The following is a 7,847-nucleotide window of genomic DNA, read 5'->3' as shown; positions in this document are numbered from 1 at the left end:
ATTTCGTTTTTATACTTTTCTGCTGGATTTTTAAGACGTAAATGAAGCAGGACCTATGCAACAAGGGTTGTAGCTTTTGAGTCTGATAAGGTCAGTGAAATCCCCTCAGGATTTATCCTGAGATCCTGTACCTCAGATTGTAGAACTTTTGTCAGTGTCAGCCATGTAGATGAGTCACGGCCATTGCTTGGCCAATGTGCTCTCTGTGAAAGCCTGAGAGAATGTTTTCTCTCCATGTGACTCTCCTTAGGCACACTCTACATCATCAATCACTTTCCTCTTTGGCCCCATACTCTCCTTGATCAGAAAATTTGGGACACTACCGAGTTACATGACATTACAATAAAAGTTCTCATATGTCCTGAGTCTTAACTGACCTTGGAAGGCTAGGGCCAAAATGTTGGCTTTCCTTGCAGCCCTCCTTTTTCTCTAATTTTGGTCTGCACACTTAGGTTGTCAACCATCCAGAAGACAAGCTAATTGTTATTACCATACAACCTAGGCTGTTAAGCTTAACCTCACTATCTGTCTGAATATCAAACATCTGAGGCATAACATGAAACGTATTTTTCACCAAGCATTGATACGTTGAACTTTAAGTCCCTATACAATATGATGAAAAAACATTTAAAAATTAGAATATATTTTAAAAAGTAGGCATAAAGAATTATATACTTCTTATGTTTACACATAAGTCCAGAAATCTAACCATATACAACCTTGAAGCAGGACAGTCCCACAATATTCCTTTTCCTGTCTCCTGCCTTCATTCACCACCCCCTTCTTTTTGAACAATCATTTACCTGAGAGACAGCACAGCAGCAACTGGCATATCATGAGAAGCAGTTCGTATTCAGAAGACCAGAATGACAGGCACTCCAGGCATGAAACTACAATTACAGATTACCATCTTCAGTGTAGCTCAGTTCTTTAAGTGGATGCTTCAACAAAGCAGTCAGGTTCAGGTTGCTGTGGTTTGATCCCCACAACTCAAACCAGCCAAACCTTCCCTGAAGGCATTAGGAGAAAAAAAAAAAAGAAAAAAGAAAGAAAGAAAAGGTTTTAAACTGAAGGGAGATGTGAGAACACTGAGGATCCCTGATTAAAAGTACAGACAATCCTGGGCCAGTCCCAAAACCAGTGGTGACTGAAGCACGTAGGGGTGACTTCACCCTCCAGCATGGCAGTGGTGGTAGATTAGTTCCATGGGTCAAAGCAGCCACTGCCGCTGGGGTACCCTGTCAGAAGCAACTGCTGCCGCCACCGCTTGTTTCATCTCTTTGGGGTCTGACACATCTGTAAGAAGATCTCTGGGAAACTCTGCCAGGCAAATCAATGGCATCTTCTACTACAGTGCCTCTAGGATTTTACTATGAAACAAAGTATGCGGTTCTCAGTTACTTGGAACTGCAGGAGCAACAGCTTTCCTTATGCCAAGGTGTTCAACTGGATATAGCACCACAATCTCTGGACCCAGAAGTTTTATTAGAAGTTAAATATGAAATTGAAGAAGAGCTAAAATCCCTGGACAAAACAATTTCTGAAGCCTTCACCAGCACAGGCTTTGGTCATCACACTTCTCCTGTGTTCAGCCTTGTTAACCCAGAAAGCTCAGTGGACGATTGCTTGGCCCATTTTGGAGAAAGAGTGTCCCAAGACCTGAAAAAGCCTCTGCATAAAGCATTGCATGTACTCCTCAGCCAGCCAGTGACCTATCAAGCATATCAAGAATGTGTACTGGAGACTGCAGCTCATGCCAGTGTTGGAGTAAGATTTTGGTGCCTCTGGTTTTGCTACAACAAATGCTAATGGATTTGACAAGATGTGGTGAAGAACCTTTGAGTGCACTGCTGCAGTTTGGTGTGACATATCTGGAGGACCATGCAGCAGAGTACATCATTCAGGAAGGTGGCCGGGGCACTGTCTTCAGTCTGGAGTCAGAGGAGGAGGAGTACCCTGGAATCATTGCAGAAGATAGCAGTGGCATTTACATTCTGCCCAGTGACAACTCTGGACAGGTCAGACCCCCAGAGTCTACAACTCTTGGCAGTCAGAGAGCCTGACTGTTTACCTGTCAGCGAGCCAGAGCTGGCATACAGAGAGCCTCCCAGTGTCTCTGGGCCAAGTCCTGGCAGCAGATTGCAATGGATCCTGAAGAAGTCAAAAGCTTTGATAGCAATGGATCTGGAGAGAAGAGTGAGAACAACTCTTCCAACTCTGATATTGTGCATGTGGAGAAAGAAGAGATTCCTGAGGGTGTGGAGGAGGTGGCTGGGGCTGCAGCCCTGACAGCCAGGGAGCTGTGAGCAGTGTTGCTTGGAAACCCCAGTCCCTTGCTTCCACATGTCACTGCCACTTTGTCACAGACAAGGGAACCTGGCACAGACATGATCTCCATGAGGAAACCAGCCATGCCACATCTGTTTGTGGAGCTTGGAGAAGAAGAGGTTGGGCAGCAGCTGTGGAGCCTCAAGGAGTGCATGAGAGGGTGCCCTCTGTACCACCGAGAGCAAAGGAGGCCCCTGGGAGGAAGGAGAGGCCTTCCCCATGCCCAAGGGCAAGTCTATATGCTGTGTGGAGGGGCTGCCACCGTGGTGCTCCTGGCAGTAGCATTTGGGGTCATACTGGCCCTGAGAAGAAAATAATGGCCTTTTTCAGAAGAGATTGAAGATGAAAAGGTCTAAGGTTTTAGTTGTATTAGCTGGAATTTCCAGCAGCTGGTTGGACATTTATGGAACACAGAGAATTAGGATGTCTGCCCAACAAGGCAGTGGCCTGGCTGAGGGCTACAGGTGGAGGGAGTGCCGTCGTGGTTGCTGTGGTCTAATGGTCACTTCCTAGGGCCTTGGCTTGCGCTGCATCCGAATGCTTACTACAGTACTTCCTCTAGAGCAGGGTGTCTTAGTATTTTGATGATCCCCTTAGAGAGGACATCCAGTGCCCTGGAGGATGTCAGCAACCACCCTGGCCTCTGCCAGCTAGGTGTTGGATCACCCATCTCCTAGAGAGGAAGCCGAAAGTGTCCCAGACGTTGCCAAATGTCCCTGTGGGCAAAATCATCCCCTGTGGGGGTTCATCATTTTAGAGGGAGAGTTACTTTTAAAAAAATGTGCTAGACATCCCCAGGCTTAGCTAGCAAATTTCCTCTGCCCTGGTGAATGGCCCCTGTTCTGCTGCTGCTCCCCCACCCATCCCATAGGTGGTACGCTGTCCCATGTCGCACCACCTCAGGTTCCAGTCAACTATTCTTCTGCCCTGAGTCCTCTCTGGGCTGTGGGAGAGGGCTCGCCTCTGTGAACATCTCCTCCACAGCCCAGGAGCTCAAGTCTTCCTATAGCTCCACTTTGTGAAGATGCTGCCTTTAGCAAGCCTGAAAAAAAATTACACAGATGATGACAAGAAAATGAAACCTAGGGTTCCCTAGGCTGCACATTCCTGGCTGCAGAGATGTCTGTCTTCCTTAGAGGGAAGAGGGTGACCTATAGGGCCTCTGGGCCTCCTCAAGCCCTCTTGGTGATGGTTATTCCCTTGCCTCTAGGGATCTACCCAGCAGCACCAGGGCTCATGTGCTGCTGTCCAATCCAGCTTGGCACATTCTTTCCATATTGGGCCTGTCCTAGGACTAGCTGCCCAGTTCTGTGGGTCTCTTACTACATGGTGAGGATTGTTGTCCTTGGACTTACAGATTGAATTGGGTCACAACTTATTAATTGTGCTTTCATTGAAATAAAATGATAAATATTTTATAAATTAGTCCCAAACAACATTGAAATTTAAAGTGAGAACACTTTAAATACTTTGTAGTGAGAAAGCTTGAACTTCAAATGTGAGGCTCCTGGGAGGTGCCAGTTTGGCCCTCACTTCATAGGAATGGAGGTGTCTTCCCTTGAATGTGGTGTGGCACAGACGCTGGGGCCAACAGCTGGGGCCTGGCCACTGTGTGCTAGTGAAGGGCAGCATGGATGTCTCCTCCAAACCCTTGCCATCGCTCCATGAGGACTGGCACTCTGTCCTTTTGTGCCCACAGCTGGATAAGAAGTCACCTCAGATTTACCTTAGTCTGTGAGACAAATTAATTTTTAGATCCTGCAATTTATAATAAAAACACTTTACCTTAAAAAAAAAAAAGCAGAGACAGTGATCAAGTCTTGGAGGAGCCATTGTCTCACTATCCTTGGACTTCGCTGTAGACCTGGCCAGCCACATTTGTTCAAGGTACTCAGGATTTCCCCTGTCTCTGTCGCTTCCTGGGTTTTTTCCTATTACTAATTGTGTACCCAAGAAGGTAATGATTTCTGATGTTCTTTCTTTTAAATCTGTACTTTCAGATTAGCAGTTCTAAGCAGAGATAAATAGGTTAGTTATTACTGATGTCACAGGGAACTCCATTCTTCTCATTAACCCTCATAGCCTTTTAGCAGCCTGTTGGAAGGGCAACTCATTGTAGTGACAGACTTTAACAACCAGAATAGGAATAGACACTGAATGAGAATAGGTCCTCCTTGGAGAGGAAGGATTGACACCCTGCTGGACACCCATAAGCTCTAGTCATGATACCAGGACCTGACCTCTTTGTGGGAGTTTTCTCTTTCTTGGTTTTCTCTTTCTGGTAAAGCCAGACAAACTGTGAAACAGTCCTCACTACTTTGTGAGGAGCCTTTGTAAGCAAGTTATTGTCATGTCCTCCAAGGGCTTGATGTGCTCCACATTTTATTTTCATTTTCATAGTCTCAAATGTCTAGACATTTTCTTAGACTTCTATGCATTTGAAGCAGGTGAAGAAAGTGCCAAAGAGGGGCTAAGGATATAGTTTAGTAGAATAAACACTTGCCTGGCAAGCACAAGGGCCTGAGTTCAATCCCTGGTTCCACCAAAAAAAAAAAAAGAAGGGAAAGTGCCAAAGGGCACAGACCCATTCCACTCTGGAAGGAGAACTTTCTTTCAAAATTGAGCCTCATGCACCCAACATCTAAAATTATGTAGCATCAGTGGAGTTCTGGGGTTGTGAAGGATGAAACTCTAGATTTAAGGTTGGAGACATAACTACCCAGACTATCTTCATCTTGGTCCTTAGTGTTATTAAATCATTTATTCATCACATATGCATTTTGCACACAAGTACTATTTATTCACCAATGATGCAGCCATAATTATGTTGTTCTTAAGTTCAAGGTCAACCCTCAAAAAACTGACAAAATGGACAGATATTCGGGGCAGTAGGTGGCCAGGTCAGGGCACAGCTCCTTTTGGACAAAGTTGTTCAGGGCCTACTTGAATGCTTTGTGCCCAATGCAATGAGTTCTTCATAAATACAGGTGACTCAAATAAGTGAAGTGGAGCAAAGAATGGGAGCTGCTTTCCATGGCACGGTTACCTGACAAGATACCGAATGTGTTAGGTTGTGTATTTTCATCACTTTCCCATAACTGGGACAAACTGTGTGATACCTACATTTTATAGTAATAGAGGTTTATTGTGGATCACTGTTGCATTGTTTCCAGTCCATGGTGTGCTCTGGGGTAGAAGTAGCATGGTGGAGGGAAGATGTTGGCAGAAGGGCATGAACTCCAGGCAGCAGAGAGAGAGGCAATGTGCTAGGGACAAGAGCATGCCTCTCTGACATGCCTCTAGTGCCCACCTCTTTTGACAGGCCCTGACTCACAACAGTTCTGTTACCTATGGACCTAGAGATGGCTGAGTCTACTGATGCAAAGAGCCTTCTCATGTTCCAATCAGTTTTCAACACATCTGAACTTTGGGGTAATTCTTTTTAGTTTTAAGCCATCTTTAGGAAAATGTGGGAAGAGGAAAAACAACTGTACACATTTGTATTTCCTTTCTAAAATTAAATCTTTGCTTCTTTTTCTAATTGTAACTATATCTCCCTTTTAAAATGCTAAGTTAATTTTGATCTCGGGCATAAACATCTCACTTTTGTTCTAACTTCTGTACCCATTGTCTATCTTGTTAGAACCATGCAAGAAAAACCCCCTGCACTTTCTTATCAGTGTTCTTGACTGAGCCAGTTACAGTGGCACCTTGGTTCAAGAATGCTGCTGTTTTAGAAGAATTTGGTCTGCAAACAGAAGCATGTGGGAAAATTTAGTTTTTATTTGGAAAATCTGCATGACCTGATGAATGTGAGTGCAACCATACTTCCCGGATGAACAAAAGGTGGCCATCTTTTCCAGAATCATGGAACAAACTAAATTCATGAACTGAGGCGTCATGGTACTTTAAAATACTTGTATATGCATTTATTCTTTATAAAGAAAATACCAATATTATCTATGTTAACAAAAATGTTGAAATAGCTGTTTGCCAAGTTCTACCTTAATGACCCACATGGCTCAGTCAATTATATAAGTATTAAATGGGTTAATGTATACTTATCTTAGAAACTTTATTCATCTCTGATTTCTTAGGTTATTTCTCAGTTCCTGGTTTAAGGGATTAAAATTAAGTAGCAGTATAATTTTTTTCCAAGATCAATGACAATCTTTTTTTTTCAACATGTTTGCTTTTTCTTAATAGTGGTATTTCATTTGTGCACACTACTCTTTTTATCTATTATTTAAAATATCATAAAATTGTCACTATAAAAATGGAAGGGTTGAGTTTGACTCTTTAGACTTCACATCCTCCTAAGGGATCTTGGTTCAGGGTGGCCTTTTACAGTGTCTTGGTCTCAGCTGATCTGGTGAGAATGAACTGTCATCTCTACTTGTGGTTCTCAGTGCTCATCCATGATACTCATTACATATTACATTTGTTCTCATGGACACTGGACACAGAGCCACTTTCCAGTTAATGTTGGCTGAATAATGTTAGCAAGAGAGGTGACACACAAGAAAGTTTTACACAAGGTCAGATAATTTCATAGGTCATTTCTCATAGCTGGTCAAGCCTTTACTTCAGCTTTTTTTTTTCTTGTGGCTATTTGTTTTTTTTTTCCCACAATTTTATTGAGAAACAAATATACATTCTTTGATAACATTAGAATATCTACATTCCATGTCATCTAATTACCACCTCTGTGTGAATTTTGGCAACGTTAACCTAAAAGTTTAACTTGTAATCCTCTCACTCTCAGCCTCTTATCCCCTTGTTCTATAAAGGTGCAAATTTATAGATAGACCCAATTTCACTAGTGTCTTGTGGCCACCAAAACTTATTCACATTGTGCTTCATGGTAAATGTAAGTCATTGTGTCAAAATAGACAGTCTTAAGTGTATATGTAATTTCTACTTTCTTTTAAAAATAGGAACCATCAATATTAGATTCAAATTTCTGCAACATAATAGGCCAAAGTTAAGTGTCTATTGCACTGCTGCTTGTTCACCATCTGCAATGCTCCTTAAAGTTCTTTCCTGGATCCAAGCACCTTTCCGCATTTCTGTGCTATGAATGTGCACATTTTCTTTCTTTCTTTTTTTTTATGTGTGTATTTGGTGCAGGGTCTCACTATGCAGATTAGACTTGTGGGGATCCTCCTGTTATCAATCTTCCAAGCAGTGGGATTGCAGGTATGCGCCACCATGCCTGGACTCATTTGCCAGCTCAACATGCCCTGAGAGAGGGGCCGGTGTGGCATGCAGGACTGGAGATCAAAATCCCTGTCCTTGCACTTGCCAAAGCAGGTGCTTTGTCTGCTGAGCTACCTCACCGCCCTCATGGGTGCATTTTCTCACTCCTGACCTACATATTTTTATTATATAAACTTCTTGATCCATGTCAATATGTGAATTTTCAACCTCTACTTAAAATTTCATTCATAAAATTGTAGTCTGGGATGTTTATGTAATCATAGTTCAGCTAAGTGGCGCTGCTTTTCTTCAGCCTGTGT

The 7,847-nt window shown here is 43.1% G+C and overlaps 1 pseudogene; it reads left to right on the top strand.

Annotated features, from left to right (window-relative positions):
* Nucleotides 1-1,220: 1,220 nt before the first annotated feature.
* LOC101593128 lies at nt 1,221-2,645 on the top strand (annotated as a pseudogene).
* The last annotated feature ends 5,202 nt before the right edge of the window (nt 2,646-7,847 follow it).

This window comes from Octodon degus, unplaced genomic scaffold (genome assembly GCF_000260255.1).
Source record: "Octodon degus isolate 3935 unplaced genomic scaffold, OctDeg1.0 scaffold00145, whole genome shotgun sequence".
NCBI lineage: Eukaryota > Metazoa > Chordata > Mammalia > Rodentia > Octodontidae > Octodon > Octodon degus.
This window is presented reverse-complemented; position numbering and strand designations above follow the sequence as displayed.